Raw genomic sequence first — 17,763 nt, 5'->3', positions numbered from 1 at the left:
AGCACCGGGCTTTTGCGCACACCCGAAGGACTGCTAGAGGACCCAGGTGGCCGCTCGCCTGCCTCTTCAATTCCCTTCTAGCATCCTTATGGAAGGTGTTCCAGGACAATTTTCTGGAGTTTTGAATTCCTCCTGATGCAGCCCCTCGTGGGAAACTCGTGCTCGTCCTCTGAGTCTCCGACATGCAGAGACCTCGATGGCAACTGCAGAAATGAAGGGCTGCGTTGAGTTGTCGAGAAGCAAGAACATAGCCAGCGCCTTGTGTTTGGGAGTCAGCAGCTGCTGGACTTTTGCGATTGCTTTCACTGTGCACTGAATGCCAGGACGGCACGTGCACGTTAAAACAACGAGCTGCGCAAGAGTAATCGAAAGATCACGGCCGTCAGAAAGCAGCTTATATATTGCCCTGGGAAGAGTACTGTTTTTGGAGTGTGCAGTAAAATCGTGTTTCTGGGCAAGGGAGGCATAAGTGCGCTGCGCTCCTAAGCTATCTCCCTGCGAGACACACTGCCAAAGCTTTTCGCTATGATGCAGTCTAGTGCAGACGCACACTACGGCTCTCCGGAGCTGTCCGAAGCCAAGCGCCGGTGGCCGGCGTCTTTCGGCTGAAGCAGCGCTTCGGAGCGTAGGGCTGCCGCTCCGCTGTTGTGTGCGCGAAGCAGCCGCTTCTCCTGCTCCGGGAGCCGGACAGAGCGGTAGCTTGCACGAGGGCGAAGAACGAAGCCGCAGAGCACCGGGCTTCTGCGCGCACCCTAAGGACTGCTAGAGGACGGTGGTGGCCGCTCGCCTGCCTCTTCAATTCCATTCTAGCATCCTTATGGAAGGTGTTCCAGGGCAAATTCGCTGAGTTTTGAATTCCTCCTGATGCAGCCCCTCGTGGGAAACTCGTGCTCGTCCTCTCAGTCTCCGACATGCAGAGACCTCGATGGCAACTGCAGAAATGAAGGGCTGCGTTGAGTCGTCGAGTAGCAAGAACATAGCCAGCGCCTTGTGTTTGGGAGTCAGCAGCTGCTGGACTTTTGCGATTGCTTTCACTGTGCACTGAATTCCAGGACGGCATGTGCACGTTACAACAACGAGCTGCGCAAGAGTAGGAAGGGAGCACGGGCATCAGAGAACATCTGGCATATTGCCCTGGGAAGAGTACTGTTTTTGGAGTGTGCAGTAAAATCGTGTTTCTGGACAAGGGAGGCATAAGTGCGCTGCGCTCCTAAGCTATCTCCCTGCGAGACACACTGCCAAAGCTTTTCGCTATGATGCAGTCTAGTGCAGACGCACACTACGGCTCTCCGGAGCTGTCCGAAGCCAAGCGCCGGTGGCCGGCGTCTTTCGGCTGAAGCAGCGCTTCGGAGCGAAGGGCTGCCGCTCCGCTGTTTTGTGCGCGAAGCAGCCGCTTCTCCTGCTCCGGGAGCCGGACAGAGAGGTAGCTTTTACGAGGGCGAAGAACGTTGCCGCAGGCAGACGACATTGTGTGCACAGCTTTGCGACTGCTAGAGGACGGTGGCTAAAGCTCCCTGCCTTTTCAATGCACTGCTGGCATGCTTTATTGAAGGTGTTCCGAGACAACTTTCCTGGGTTTTGACTTCGTCCTGATGCAGCCCCTCCTGGGAAATTGGTGCTCGTCCCAGAAGGCTCGAGATGCAGAAAACTCGATGGCAGCTGCAGAAATGAAGGACTCTGTTGAAGTGTGGAGAAGCAAGAACATAGCCAGCGCCTTGTGTTTGGGAGTCAGCAGCTGCTGGACTTTTGCGATTGCTTTCACTGTGCACTGAATGCCAGGACGGCACGTGCACGTTAAAACAACGAGCTGCGCAAGAGTAATCGAAAGATCACGGCCGTCAGAAAGCAGCTTATATATTGCCCTGGGAAGAGTACTGTTTTTGGAGTGTGCAGTAAAATCGTGTTTCTGGGCAAGGGAGGCATAAGTGCGCTGCGCTCCTAAGCTATCTCCCTGCGAGACACACTGCCAAAGCTTTTCGCTATGATGCAGTCTAGTGCAGACGCACACTACGGCTCTCCGGAGCTGTCCGAAGCGAAGCGCCGGTGGCCGGCGTCTTTCGGCTGAAGCAGCGCTTCGGAGCGTAGGGCTGCCGCTCCGCTGCTGTGTGCGCGAAGCAGCCGCTTCTCCTGCTCCGGGAGCCGGAGAGAGCGGTAGCTTGTACGAGGGCGAAGAACGTTGCCGCAGGGAGACGACATTGTGTGCACAGCCTTGCGACTGCTAGAGGACGGTGGCTAAAGCTCCCTGCCTTTTCAATGCACTGCTGGCATGCTTTATTGAAGGTGTTCCGAGACAACTTTCCTGGGTTTTGACTTCGTCCTGATGCAGCCCCTCCTGGGAAATTGGTGCTCGTCCCAGAAGGCTCGAGATGCAGAAAACTCGATGGCAGCTGCAGAAATGAAGGACTCTGTTGAAGTGTGGAGAAGCAAGAACATAGCCAGCGTCTTGTGTTTGGGAGTCAGCAGCTGCTGGACTTTTGCGATTGCTTTAACTGTGCACTGAATGCCAGGACGGCACGTGCACGTTAAAACAACGAGCTTGGCAAGAGTAATCGAAAGATCACGGCCGTCAGAAAGCAGCTTATATATTGCCCTGGGAAGAGTACTGTTTTTGGAGTGTGCAGTAAAATCGTGTTTCTGGGCAAGGGAGGCATAAGTGCGCTGCGCTCCTAAGCTATCTCCCTGCGAGACACACTGCCAAAGCTTTTCGCTATGATGCAGTCTAGTGCAGACGCACACTACGGCTCTCCGGAGCTGTCCGAAGCGAAGCGCCGGTGGCCGGCGTCTTTCGGCTGAAGCAGCGCTTCGGAGCGTAGGGCTGCCGCTCCGCTGTTGTGTGCGCGAAGCAGCCGCTTCTCCTGCTCCGGGAGCCGGACAGAGCGGTAGCTTGTACGAGGGCGAAGAACGTTGCCGCAGGCAGACGACATTGTGTGCACAGCCTTGCGACTGCTAGAGGACGGTGGCTAAAGCTCCCTGCCTTTTCAATGCACTGCTGGCATGCTTTATTGAAGGTGTTCCGAGACAACTTTCCTGGGTTTTGACTTCGTCCTGATGCAGCCCCTCCTGGGAAATTGGTGCTCGTCCCAGAAGGCTCGAGATGCAGAAAACTCGATGGCAGCTGCAGAAATGAAGGGCTGCGTTGAGTTGTCGAGAAGCAAGAACGTAGACAAGCGCCTTGTTTTTGGGAGTCAGCAGCTGCTGGACTTTTGCGATTGCTTTCACTGTGCACTGAATTCCAGGAAGGCACGTGCACGTTAAAACAACCAGCTGGGCAAGAGTGGGCAGAAGAGAACGGGCGGCTGACAGCAGCTTACATAGTACCATGGAAAGAGCAGTGTTTTTGGAGTGTGCAGCAAATCCGTGTTTCTGGACAAGGGAGGCATAAGTGCGCTGCGCTCCTAAGCTATCTCCCTGCGAGACACACTGCCAAAGCTTTTCGCTATGATGCAGTCTAGTGCAGACGCACACTACGGCTCTCCGGAGCTGTCCGAAGCCAAGCGCCGGTGGCCGGCGTCTTTCGGCTGAAGCAGCGCTTCGGAGCGAAGGGCTGCCGCTTCGCTGTTTTGTGCGCGAAGCAGCCGCTTCTCCTGCTCCGGGAGCCGGACAGAGAGGTAGCTTTTACGAGGGCGAAGAACATTGCCGCAGGCAGACGACATTGTGTGCACAGCTTTGCGACTGCTAGAGGACGGTGGCTATAGCTCCCTGCCTTTTCAATGCACTGCTGGCATGCTTTATTGAAGGTGTTCCGAGACAACTTTCCTGGGTTTTGACTTCGTCCTGATGCAGCCCCTCCTGGGAAATTGGTGCTCGTCCCAGAAGGCTCGAGATGCAGAAAACTCGATGGCAGCTGCAGAAATGAAGGACTCTGTTGAAGTGTGGAGAAGCAAGAACATAGCCAGCGCCTTGTGTTTGGGAGTCAGCAGCTGCTGGACTTTTGCGATTGCTTTCACTGTGCACTGAATGCCAGGACGGCACGTGCACGTTAAAACAACGAGCTGCGCAAGAGTAATCGAAAGATCACGGCCGTCAGAAAGCAGCTTATATATTGCCCTGGGAAGAGTACTGTTTTTGGAGTGTGCAGTAAAATCGTGTTTCTGGGCAAGGGAGGCATAAGTGCGCTGCGCTCCTAAGCTATCTCCCTGCGAGACACACTGCCAAAGCTTTTCGCTATGATGCAGTCTAGTGCAGACGCACACTACGGCTCTCCGGAGCTGTCCGAAGCGAAGCGCCGGTGGCCGGCGTCTTTCGGCTGAAGCAGCGCTTCGGAGCGTAGGGCTGCCGCTCCGCTGCTGTGTGCGCGAAGCAGCCGCTTCTCCTGCTCCGGGAGCCGGAGAGAGCGGTAGCTTGTACGAGGGCGAAGAACGTTGCCGCAGGGAGACGACATTGTGTGCACAGCCTTGCGACTGCTAGAGGACGGTGGCTAAAGCTCCCTGCCTTTTCAATGCACTGCTGGCATGCTTTATTGAAGGTGTTCCGAGACAACTTTCCTGGGTTTTGACTTCGTCCTGATGCAGCCCCTCCTGGGAAATTGGTGCTCGTCCCAGAAGGCTCGAGATGCAGAAACCTCGATGGCAGCTGCAGAAATGAAGGGCTGCGTTGAGTTGTCGAGAAGCAAGAACGTAGACAAGCGCCTTGTTTTTGGGAGTCAGCAGCTGCTGGACTTTTGCGATTGCTTTCACTGTGCACTGAATTCCAGGAAGGCACGTGCACGTTAAAACAACCAGCTGGGCAAGAGTGGGCAGAAGAGAACGGGCGGCTGACAGCAGCTTACATAGTACCATGGAAAGAGCAGTGTTTTTGGAGTGTGCAGTAAAATCCGTGTTTCTGGACAAGGGAGGCATAAGTGCGCTGCGCTCCTAAGCTATCTCCCTGCGAGACACACTGCCAAAGCTTTTCGCTATCATGCAGTCTAGTGCAGACGCACACTACGGCTCTCCGGAGCTGTCCGAAGCCAAGCGCCGGTGGCCGGCGTCTTTCGGCTGAAGCAGCGCTTCGGAGCGTAGGGCTGCCGCTCCGCTGTTGTGTGCGCGAAGCAGCCGCTTCTCCTGCTCCGGGAGCCGGACAGAGCGGTAGCTTGTACGGGGGCGAAGAACGAAGCCGCAGAGCACCGGGCTTTTGCGCACACCCGAAGGACTGCTAGAGGACCCAGGTGGCCGCTCGCCTGCCTCTTCAATTCCCTTCTAGCATCCTTATGGAAGGTGTTCCAGGACAATTTTCTGGAGTTTTGAATTCGTCCTGATGCAGCCCCTCGTGGGAAACTCGTGCTCGTCCTCTCAGTCTCCGACATGCAGAGACCTCGATGGCAACTGCAGAAATGAAGGGCTGCGTTGAGTTGTCGAGAAGCAAGAACATAGCCAGCGCCTTGTGTTTGGGAGTCAGCAGCTGCTGGACTTTTGCGATTGCTTTCACTGTGCACTGAATGCCAGGAAGGCACGTGCACTCTGCAACAACGAGCTGCGCAAGAGTAATCGAAAGATCACGGCCGTCAGAAAGCAGCTTATATATTGCCCTGGGAAGAGTACTGTTTTTGGAGTGTGCAGTAAAATCGTGTTTCTGGACAAGGGAGGCATAAGTGCGCTGCGCTCCTAAGCTATCTCCCTGCGAGACACAATGCCAAAGCTTTTCGCTATGATGCAGTCTAGTTGCAGACGCACACTACGGCTCTCCGGAGCTGTCCGAAGCCAAGCGCCGGTGGCCGGCGTCTTTCGGCTGAAGCAGCGCTTCGGAGCGTAGGGCTGCCGCTCCGCTGTTGTGTGCGCGAAGCAGCCGCTTCTCCTGCTCCGGGAGCCGGACAGAGCGGTAGCTTGCACGAGGGCGAAGAACGAAGCCGCAGAGCACCGGGCTTCTGCGCGCACCCTAAGGACTGCTAGAGGACGGTGGTGGCCGCTCGCCTGCCTCTTCAATTCCATTCTAGCATCCTTATGGAAGGTGTTCCAGGGCAAATTCGCTGAGTTTTGAATTCCTCCTGATGCAGCCCCTCGTGGGAAACTCGTGCTCGTCCTCTCAGTCTCCGACATGCAGAGACCTCGATGGCAACTGCAGAAATGAAGGGCTGCGTTGAGTCGTCGAGTAGCAAGAACATAGCCAGCGCCTTGTGTTTGGGAGTCAGCAGCTGCTGGACTTTTGCGATTGCTTTCACTGTGCACTGAATTCCAGGACGGCATGTGCACGTTACAACAACGAGCTGCGCAAGAGTAGGAAGGGAGCACGGGCATCAGAGAACATCTGGCATATTGCCCTGGGAAGAGTACTGTTTTTGGAGTGTGCAGTAAAATCGTGTTTCTGGACAAGGGAGGCATAAGTGCGCTGCGCTCCTAAGCTATCTCCCTGCGAGACACACTGCCAAAGCTTTTCGCTATGATGCAGTCTAGTGCAGACGCACACTACGGCTCTCCGGAGCTGTCCGAAGCCAAGCGCCGGTGGCCGGCGTCTTTCGGCTGAAGCAGCGCTTCGGAGCGAAGGGCTGCCGCTCCGCTGTTTTGTGCGCGAAGCAGCCGCTTCTCCTGCTCCGGGAGCCGGACAGAGAGGTAGCTTTTACGAGGGCGAAGAACGTTGCCGCAGGCAGACGACATTGTGTGCACAGCTTTGCGACTGCTAGAGGACGGTGGCTAAAGCTCCCTGCCTTTTCAATGCACTGCTGGCATGCTTTATTGAAGGTGTTCCGAGACAACTTTCCTGGGTTTTGACTTCGTCCTGATGCAGCCCCTCCTGGGAAATTGGTGCTCGTCCCAGAAGGCTCGAGATGCAGAAAACTCGATGGCAGCTGCAGAAATGAAGGACTCTGTTGAAGTGTGGAGAAGCAAGAACATAGCCAGCGCCTTGTGTTTGGGAGTCAGCAGCTGCTGGACTTTTGCGATTGCTTTCACTGTGCACTGAATGCCAGGACGGCACGTGCACGTTGAAACAACGAGCTTGGCAAGAGTAATCGAAAGATCACGGCCGTCAGAAAGCAGCTTATATATTGCCCTGGGAAGAGTACTGTTTTTGGAGTGTGCAGTAAAATCGTGTTTCTGGGCAAGGGAGGCATAAGTGCGCTGCGCTCCTAAGCTATCTCCCTGCGAGACACACTGCCAAAGCTTTTCGCTATGATGCAGTCTAGTGCAGACGCACACTACGGCTCTCCGGAGCTGTCCGAAGCGAAGCGCCGGTGGCCGGCGTCTTTCGGCTGAAGCAGCGCTTCGGAGCGTAGGGCTGCCGCTCCGCTGTTGTGTGCGCGAAGCAGCCGCTTCTCCTGCTCCGGGAGCCGGACAGAGCGGTAGCTTGTACGAGGGCGAAGAACGTTGCCGCAGGCAGACGACATTGTGTGCACAGCCTTGCGACTGCTAGAGGACGGTGGCTAAAGCTCCCTGCCTTTTCAATGCACTGCTGGCATGCTTTATTGAAGGTGTTCCGAGACAACTTTCCTGGGTTTTGACTTCGTCCTGATGCAGCCCCTCCTGGGAAATTGGTGCTCGTCCCAGAAGGCTCGAGATGCAGAAAACTCGATGGCAGCTGCAGAAATGAAGGGCTGCGTTGAGTTGTCGAGAAGCAAGAACGTAGACAAGCGCCTTGTTTTTGGGAGTCAGCAGCTGCTGGACTTTTGCGATTGCTTTCACTGTGCACTGAATTCCAGGAAGGCACGTGCACGTTAAAACAACCAGCTGGGCAAGAGTGGGCAGAAGAGAACGGGCGGCTGACAGCAGCTTACATAGTACCATGGAAAGAGCAGTGTTTTTGGAGTGTGCAGCAAATCCGTGTTTCTGGACAAGGGAGGCATAAGTGCGCTGCGCTCCTAAGCTATCTCCCTGCGAGACACACTGCCAAAGCTTTTCGCTATCATGCAGTCTAGTGCAGACGCACACTACGGCTCTCCGGAGCTGTCCGAAGCCAAGCGCCGGTGGCCGGCGTCTTTCGGCTGAAGCAGCGCTTCGGAGCGAAGGGCTGCCGCTCCGCTGTTTTGTGCGCGAAGCAGCCGCTTCTCCTGCTCCGGGAGCCGGACAGAGAGGTAGCTTTTACGAGGGCGAAGAACGTTGCCGCAGGCAGACGACATTGTGTGCACAGCTTTGCGACTGCTAGAGGACGGTGGCTAAAGCTCCCTGCCTTTTCAATGCACTGCTGGCATGCTTTATTGAAGGTGTTCCGAGACAACTTTCCTGGGTTTTGACTTCGTCCTGATGCAGCCCCTCCTGGGAAATTGGTGCTCGTCCCAGAAGGCTCGAGATGCAGAAAACTCGATGGCAGCTGCAGAAATGAAGGACTCTGTTGAAGTGTGGAGAAGCAAGAACATAGCCAGCGCCTTGTGTTTGGGAGTCAGCAGCTGCTGGACTTTTGCGATTGCTTTCACTGTGCACTGAATGCCAGGACGGCACGTGCACGTTAAAACAACGAGCTGCGCAAGAGTAATCGAAAGATCACGGCCGTCAGAAAGCAGCTTATATATTGCCCTGGGAAGAGTACTGTTTTTGGAGTGTGCAGTAAAATCGTGTTTCTGGGCAAGGGAGGCATAAGTGCGCTGCGCTCCTAAGCTATCTCCCTGCGAGACACACTGCCAAAGCTTTTCGCTATGATGCAGTCTAGTGCAGACGCACACTACGGCTCTCCGGAGCTGTCCGAAGCGAAGCGCCGGTGGCCGGCGTCTTTCGGCTGAAGCAGCGCTTCGGAGCGTAGGGCTGCCGCTCCGCTGCTGTGTGCGCGAAGCAGCCGCTTCTCCTGCTCCGGGAGCCGGACAGAGCGGTAGCTTGTACGAGGGCGAAGAACGTTGCCGCAGGGAGACGACATTGTGTGCACAGCCTTGCGACTGCTAGAGGACGGTGGCTAAAGCTCCCTGCCTTTTCAATGCACTGCTGGCATGCTTTATTGAAGGTGTTCCGAGACAACTTTCCTGGGTTTTGACTTCGTCCTGATGCAGCCCCTCGTGGGAAACTCGTGCTCGTCCCAGAAGGCTCGAGATGCAGAAACCTCGATGGCAGCTGCAGAAATGAAGGGCTGCGTTGAGTTGTCGAGAAGCAAGAACGTAGACAAGCGCCTTGTTTTTGGGAGTCAGCAGCTGCTGGACTTTTGCGATTGCTTTCACTGTGCACTGAATTCCAGGAAGGCACGTGCACGTTAAAACAACCAGCTGGGCAAGAGTGGGCAGAAGAGAACGGGCGGCTGACAGCAGCTTACATAGTACCATGGAAAGAGCAGTGTTTTTGGAGTGTGCAGCAAATCCGTGTTTCTGGACAAGGGAGGCATAAGTGCGCTGCGCTCCTAAGCTATCTCCCTGCGAGACACACTGCCAAAGCTTTTCGCTATCATGCAGTCTAGTGCAGACGCACACTACGGCTCTCCGGAGCTGTCCGAAGCCAAGCGCCGGTGGCCGGCGTCTTTCGGCTGAAGCAGCGCTTCGGAGCGTAGGGCTGCCGCTCCGCTGTTGTGTGCGCGAAGCAGCCGCTTCTCCTGCTCCGGGAGCCGGACAGAGCGGTAGCTTGTACGGGGGCGAAGAACGAAGCCGCAGAGCACCGGGCTTTTGCGCACACCCGAAGGACTGCTAGAGGACCCAGGTGGCCGCTCGCCTGCCTCTTCAATTCCCTTCTAGCATCCTTATGGAAGGTGTTCCAGGACAATTTTCTGGAGTTTTGAATTCCTCCTGATGCAGCCCCTCGTGGGAAACTCGTGCTCGTCCTCTGAGTCTCCGACATGCAGAGACCTCGATGGCAACTGCAGAAATGAAGGGCTGCGTTGAGTTGTCGAGAAGCAAGAACATAGCCAGCGCCTAAGTGTTTGGGAGTCAGCAGCTGCTGGACTTTTGCGATTGCTTTCACTGTGCACTGAATTCCAGGAAGGCACGTGCACTCTGCAACAACGAGCTGCGCAAGAGTAATCGAAAGATCACGGCCGTCAGAAAGCAGCTTATATATTGCCCTGGGAAGAGTACTGTTTTTGGAGTGTGCAGTAAAATCGTGTTTCTGGACAAGGGAGGCATAAGTGCGCTGCGCTCCTAAGCTATCTCCCTGCGAGACACAATGCCAAAGCTTTTCGCTATGATGCAGTCTAGTTGCAGACGCACACTACGGCTCTCCGGAGCTGTCCGAAGCCAAGCGCCGGTGGCCGGCGTCTTTCGGCTGAAGCAGCGCTTCGGAGCGTAGGGCTGCCGCTCCGCTCTTGTGTGCGCGAAGCAGCCGCTTCTCCTGCTCCGGGAGCCGGACAGAGCGGTAGCTTGCACGAGGGCGAAGAACGAAGCCGCAGAGCACCGGGCTTCTGCGCGCACCCTAAGGACTGCTAGAGGACGGTGGTGGCCGCTCGCCTGCCTCTTCAATTCCATTCTAGCATCCTTATGGAAGGTGTTCCAGGGCAAATTCGCTGAGTTTTGAATTCCTCCTGATGCAGCCCCTCGTGGGAAACTCGTGCTCGTCCTCTCAGTCTCCGACATGCAGAGACCTCGATGGCAACTGCAGAAATGAAGGGCTGCGTTGAGTCGTCGAGTAGCAAGAACATAGCCAGCGCCTTGTGTTTGGGAGTCAGCAGCTGCTGGACTTTTGCGATTGCTTTCACTGTTCACTGAATTCCAGGACGGCATGTGCACGTTACAACAACGAGCTGCGCAAGAGTAGGAAGGGAGCACGGGCATCAGAGAACATCTGGCATATTGCCCTGGGAAGAGTACTGTTTTTGGAGTGTGCAGTAAAATCGTGTTTCTGGACAAGGGAGGCATAAGTGCGCTGCGCTCCTAAGCTATCTCCCTGCGAGACACACTGCCAAAGCTTTTCGCTATGATGCAGTCTAGTGCAGACGCACACTACGGCTCTCCGGAGCTGTCCGAAGCCAAGCGCCGGTGGCCGGCGTCTTTCGGCTGAAGCAGCGCTTCGGAGCGAAGGGCTGCCGCTCCGCTGTTGTGTGCGCGAAGCAGCCGCTTCTCCTGCTCCGGGAGCCGGACAGAGCGGTAGCTTGCACGAGGGCGAAGAACGTTGCCGCAGGCAGACGACATTGTGTGCACAGCTTTGCGACTGCTAGAGGACGGTGGCTAAAGCTCCCTGCCTTTTCAATGCACTGCTGGCATGCTTTATTGAAGGTGTTCCGAGACAACTTTCCTGGGTTTTGACTTCGTCCTGATGCAGCCCCTCCTGGGAAATTGGTGCTCGTCCCAGAAGGCTCGAGATGCAGAAAACTCGATGGCAGCTGCAGAAATGAAGGACTCTGTTGAAGTGTGGAGAAGCAAGAACATAGCCAGCGCCTTGTGTTTGGGAGTCAGCAGCTGCTGGACTTTTGCGATTGCTTTCACTGTGCACTGAATGCCAGGACGGCACGTGCACGTTAAAACAACCAGCTGCGCAAGAGTAATCGAAAGATCACGGCCGTCAGAAAGCAGCTTATATATTGCCCTGGGAAGAGTACTGTTTTTGGAGTGTGCAGTAAAATCGTGTTTCTGGACAAGGGAGGCATAAGTGCGCTGCGCTCCTAAGCTATCTCCCTGCGAGACACACTGCCAAAGCTTTTCGCTATGATGCAGTCTAGTTGCAGACGCACACTACGGCTCTCCGGAGCTGTCCGAAGCCAAGCGCCGGTGGCCGGCGTCTTTCGGCTGAAGCAGCGCTTCGGAGCGTAGGGCTGCCGCTCCGCTGTTGTGTGCGCGAAGCAGCCGCTTCTCCTGCTCCGGGAGCCGGACAGAGCGGTAGCTTGCACGAGGGCGAAGAACGAAGCCGCAGAGCACCGGGCTTCTGCGCGCACCCTAAGGACTGCTAGAGGACGGTGGTGGCCGCTCGCCTGCCTCTTCAATTCTTTTCTAGCATCCTTATGGAAGGTGTTCCAGGGCAAATTCCCTGAGTTTTAAATTCCTCCTGATGCAGCCCCTCGTGGGAAACTCGTGCTCGTCCTCTCAGTCTCCGACATGCAGAGACCTCGATGGCAACTGCAGAAATGAAGGGCTGCGTTGAGTCGTCGAGTAGCAAGAACATAGCCAGCGCCTTGTGTTTGGGAGTCAGCAGCTGCTGGACTTTTGCGATTGCTTTCACTGTGCACTGAATTCCAGGACGGCATGTGCACGTTACAACAACGAGCTGCGCAAGAGTAATCGAAAGATCACGGCCGTCAGAAAGCAGCTTATATATTGCCCTGGGAAGAGTACTGTTTTTGGAGTGTGCAGTAAAATCGTGTTTCTGGACAAGGGAGGCATAAGTGCGCTGCGCTCCTAAGCTATCTCCCTGCGAGACACACTGCCAAAGCTTTTCGCTATGATGCAGTCTAGTTGCAGACGCACACTACGGCTCTCCGGAGCTGTCCGAAGCCAAGCGCCGGTGGCCGGCGTCTTTCGGCTGAAGCAGCGCTTCGGAGCGTAGGGCTGCCGCTCCGCTCTTGTGTGCGCGAAGCAGCCGCTTCTCCTGCTCCGGGAGCCGGACAGAGCGGTAGCTTGTACGAGGGCGAAGAACATTGCCGCAGGCAGACGACATTGTGTGCACAGCCTTGCGACTGCTAGAGGACGGTGGCTAAAGCTCCCTGCCTTTTCAATGCACTGCTGGCATGCTTTATTGAAGGTGTTCCGAGACAACTTTCCTGGGTTTTGACTTCGTCCTGATGCAGCCCCTCCTGGGAAATTGGTGCTCGTCCCAGAAGGCTCGAGATGCAGAAAACTCGATGGCAGCTGCAGAAATGAAGGGCTGCGTTGAGTTGTCGAGAAGCAAGAACGTAGACAAGCGCCTTGTTTTTGGGAGTCAGCAGCTGCTGGACTTTTGCGATTGCTTTCACTGTGCACTGAATTCCAGGAAGGCACGTGCACGTTAAAACAACCAGCTGGGCAAGAGTGGGCAGAAGAGAACGGGCGGCTGACAGCAGCTTACATAGTACCATGGAAAGAGCAGTGTTTTTGGAGTGTGCAGCAAATCCGTGTTTCTGGACAAGGGAGGCATAAGTGCGCTGCGCTCCTAAGCTATCTCCCTGCGAGACACACTGCCAAAGCTTTTCGCTATGATGCAGTCTAGTGCATACCCACACTACGGCTCTCTGGAGCTGTCCGAAGCCAAGCGCCGGTGGCCGGCGTCTTTCGGCTGAAGCAGCGCTTCGGAGCGTAGGGCTGCCGCTCCGCTGTTGTGTGCGCGAAGCAGCCGCTTCTCCTGCTCCGGGAGCCGGACAGAGCGGTAGCTTGCACGAGGGCGAAGAACGAAGCCGCAGAGCACCGGGCTTCTGCGCGCACCCTAAGGACTGCTAGAGGACGGTGGTGGCCGCTCGCCTGCCTCTTCAATTCTTTTCTAGCATCCTTATGGAAGGTGTTCCAGGGCAAATTCGCTGAGTTTTGAATTCCTCCTGATGCAGCCCCTCGTGGGAAACTCGTGCTCGTCCTCTCAGTCTCCGACATGCAGAGACCTCGATGGCAACTGCAGAAATGAAGGGCTGCGTTGAGTCGTCGAGTAGCAAGAACATAGCCAGCGCCTTGTGTTTGGGAGTCAGCAGCTGCTGGACTTTTGCGATTGCTTTCACTGTGCACTGAATTCCAGGACGGCATGTGCACGTTACAACAACGAGCTGCGCAAGAGTAATCGAAAGATCACGGCCGTCAGAAAGCAGCTTATATATTGCCCTGGGAAGAGTACTGTTTTTGGAGTGTGCAGTAAAATCGTGTTTCTGGACAAGGGAGGCATAAGTGCGCTGCGCTCCTAAGCTATCTCCCTGCGAGACACACTGCCAAAGCTTTTCGCTATGATGCAGTCTAGTTGCAGACGCACACTACGGCTCTCCGGAGCTGTCCGAAGCCAAGCGCCGGTGGCCGGCGTCTTTCGGCTGAAGCAGCGCTTCGGAGCGTAGGGCTGCCGCTCCGCTCTTGTGTGCGCGAAGCAGCCGCTTCTCCTGCTCCGGGAGCCGGACAGAGCGGTAGCTTGTACGAGGGCGAAGAACGTTGCCGCAGGCAGACGACATTGTGTGCACAGCCTTGCGACTGCTAGAGGACGGTGGCTAAAGCTCCCTGCCTTTTCAATGCACTGCTGGCATGCTTTATTGAAGGTGTTCCGAGACAACTTTCCTGGGTTTTGACTTCGTCCTGATGCAGCCCCTCCTGGGAAATTGGTGCTCGTCCCAGAAGGCTCGAGATGCAGAAAACTCGATGGCAGCTGCAGAAATGAAGGGCTGCGTTGAGTTGTCGAGAAGCAAGAACGTAGACAAGCGCCTTGTTTTTGGGAGTCAGCAGCTGCTGGACTTTTGCGATTGCTTTCACTGTGCACTGAATTCCAGGAAGGCACGTGCACGTTAAAACAACCAGCTGGGCAAGAGTGGGCAGAAGAGAACGGGCGGCTGACAGCAGCTTACATAGTACCATGGAAAGAGCAGTGTTTTTGGAGTGTGCAGCAAATCCGTGTTTCTGGACAAGGGAGGCATAAGTGCGCTGCGCTCCTAAGCTATCTCCCTGCGAGACACACTGCCAAAGCTTTTCGCTATGATGCAGTCTAGTGCATACCCACACTACGGCTCTCTGGAGCTGTCCGAAGCCAAGCGCCGGTGGCCGGCGTCTTTCGGCTGAAGCAGCGCTTCGGAGCGTAGGGCTGCCGCTCCGCTGTTGTGTGCGCGAAGCAGCCGCTTCTCCTGCTCCGGGAGCCGGACAGAGCGGTAGCTTGTACGGGGGCGAAGAACGAAGCCGCAGAGCACCGGGCTTCTGCGCGCACCCTAAGGACTGCTAGAGGACGGTGGTGGCCGCTCGCCTGCCTCTTCAATTCTTTTCTAGCATCCTTATGGAAGGTGTTCCAGGGCAAATTCCCTGAGTTTTAAATTCCTCCTGATGCAGCCCCTCGTGGGAAACTCGTGCTCGTCCTCTCAGTCTCCGACATGCAGAGACCTCGATGGCAACTGCAGAAATGAAGGGCTGCGTTGAGTCGTCGAGTAGCAAGAACATAGCCAGCGCCTTGTGTTTGGGAGTCAGCAGCTGCTGGACTTTTGCGATTGCTTTCACTGTGCACTGAATTCCAGGACGGCATGTGCACGTTACAACAACGAGCTGCGCAAGAGTAATCGAAAGATCACGGCCGTCAGAAAGCAGCTTATATATTGCCCTGGGAAGAGTACTGTTTTTGGAGTGTGCAGTAAAATCGTGTTTCTGGACAAGGGAGGCATAAGTGCGCTGCGCTCCTAAGCTATCTCCCTGCGAGACACACTGCCAAAGCTTTTCGCTATGATGCAGTCTAGTTGCAGACGCACACTACGGCTCTCCGGAGCTGTCCGAAGCCAAGCGCCGGTGGCCGGCGTCTTTCGGCTGAAGCAGCGCTTCGGAGCGTAGGGCTGCCGCTCCGCTCTTGTGTGCGCGAAGCAGCCGCTTCTCCTGCTCCGGGAGCCGGACAGAGCGGTAGCTTGTACGAGGGCGAAGAACATTGCCGCAGGCAGACGACATTGTGTGCACAGCCTTGCGACTGCTAGAGGACGGTGGCTAAAGCTCCCTGCCTTTTCAATGCACTGCTGGCATGCTTTATTGAAGGTGTTCCGAGACAACTTTCCTGGGTTTTGACTTCGTCCTGATGCAGCCCCTCCTGGGAAATTGGTGCTCGTCCCAGAAGGCTCGAGATGCAGAAAACTCGATGGCAGCTGCAGAAATGAAGGGCTGCGTTGAGTTGTCGAGAAGCAAGAACGTAGACAAGCGCCTTGTTTTTGGGAGTCAGCAGCTGCTGGACTTTTGCGATTGCTTTCACTGTGCACTGAATTCCAGGAAGGCACGTGCACGTTAAAACAACCAGCTGGGCAAGAGTGGGCAGAAGAGAACGGGCGGCTGACAGCAGCTTACATAGTACCATGGAAAGAGCAGTGTTTTTGGAGTGTGCAGCAAATCCGTGTTTCTGGACAAGGGAGGCATAAGTGCGCTGCGCTCCTAAGCTATCTCCCTGCGAGACACACTGCCAAAGCTTTTCGCTATGATGCAGTCTAGTGCATACCCACACTACGGCTCTCTGGAGCTGTCCGAAGCCAAGCGCCGGTGGCCGGCGTCTTTCGGCTGAAGCAGCGCTTCGGAGCGTAGGGCTGCCGCTCCGCTGTTGTGTGCGCGAAGCAGCCGCTTCTCCTGCTCCGGGAGCCGGACAGAGCGGTAGCTTGCACGAGGGCGAAGAACGAAGCCGCAGAGCACCGGGCTTCTGCGCGCACCCTAAGGACTGCTAGAGGACGGTGGTGGCCGCTCGCCTGCCTCTTCAATTCTTTTCTAGCATCCTTATGGAAGGTGTTCCAGGGCAAATTCGCTGAGTTTTGAATTCCTCCTGATGCAGCCCCTCGTGGGAAACTCGTGCTCGTCCTCTCAGTCTCCGACATGCAGAGACCTCGATGGCAACTGCAGAAATGAAGGGCTGCGTTGAGTCGTCGAGTAGCAAGAACATAGCCAGCGCCTTGTGTTTGGGAGTCAGCAGCTGCTGGACTTTTGCGATTGCTTTCACTGTGCACTGAATTCCAGGACGGCATGTGCACGTTACAACAACGAGCTGCGCAAGAGTAATCGAAAGATCACGGCCGTCAGAAAGCAGCTTATATATTGCCCTGGGAAGAGTACTGTTTTTGGAGTGTGCAGTAAAATCGTGTTTCTGGACAAGGGAGGCATAAGTGCGCTGCGCTCCTAAGCTATCTCCCTGCGAGACACACTGCCAAAGCTTTTCGCTATGATGCAGTCTAGTTGCAGACGCACACTACGGCTCTCCGGAGCTGTCCGAAGCCAAGCGCCGGTGGCCGGCGTCTTTCGGCTGAAGCAGCGCTTCGGAGCGTAGGGCTGCCGCTCCGCTCTTGTGTGCGCGAAGCAGCCGCTTCTCCTGCTCCGGGAGCCGGACAGAGCGGTAGCTTGTACGAGGGCGAAGAACGTTGCCGCAGGCAGACGACATTGTGTGCACAGCCTTGCGACTGCTAGAGGACGGTGGCTAAAGCTCCCTGCCTTTTCAATGCACTGCTGGCATGCTTTATTGAAGGTGTTCCGAGACAACTTTCCTGGGTTTTGACTTCGTCCTGATGCAGCCCCTCCTGGGAAATTGGTGCTCGTCCCAGAAGGCTCGAGATGCAGAAAACTCGATGGCAGCTGCAGAAATGAAGGGCTGCGTTGAGTTGTCGAGAAGCAAGAACGTAGACAAGCGCCTTGTTTTTGGGAGTCAGCAGCTGCTGGACTTTTGCGATTGCTTTCACTGTGCACTGAATTCCAGGAAGGCACGTGCACGTTAAAACAACCAGCTGGGCAAGAGTGGGCAGAAGAGAACGGGCGGCTGACAGCAGCTTACATAGTACCATGGAAAGAGCAGTGTTTTTGGAGTGTGCAGCAAATCCGTGTTTCTGGACAAGGGAGGCATAAGTGCGCTGCGCTCCTAAGCTATCTCCCTGCGAGACACACTGCCAAAGCTTTTCGCTATGATGCAGTCTAGTGCATACCCACACTACGGCTCTCTGGAGCTGTCCGAAGCCAAGCGCCGGTGGCCGGCGTCTTTCGGCTGAAGCAGCGCTTCGGAGCGTAGGGCTGCCGCTCCGCTGTTGTGTGCGCGAAGCAGCCGCTTCTCCTGCTCCGGGAGCCGGACAGAGCGGTAGCTTGTACGGGGGCGAAGAACGAAGCCGAAGAGCACCGGGCTTTTGCGCACACCCGAAGGACTGCTAGAGGACGGTGGTGGCCGCTCGCCTGCCTCTTCAATTCCCTTCTAGCATCCTTATGGAAGGTGTTCCAGGACAATTTTCTGGAGTTTTGAATTCGTCCTGATGCAGCCCCTCGTGGGAAACTCGTGCTCGTCCTCTGAGTCTCCGACATGCAGAGACCTCGATGGCAACTGCAGAAATGAAGGGCTGCGTTGAGTTGTCGAGAAGCAAGAACATAGCCAGCGCCTTGTGTTT

The sequence above is a fragment of the Lonchura striata genome, chromosome 6 (genome assembly GCF_050655825.1).
Source record: "Lonchura striata isolate lonStrDom1 chromosome 6, ASM5065582v1, whole genome shotgun sequence".
Lineage (NCBI taxonomy): Eukaryota > Metazoa > Chordata > Aves > Passeriformes > Estrildidae > Lonchura > Lonchura striata.
The sequence above is the reverse complement of the archived record's forward strand: the minus strand, read 5'-3'. Positions refer to the sequence as shown.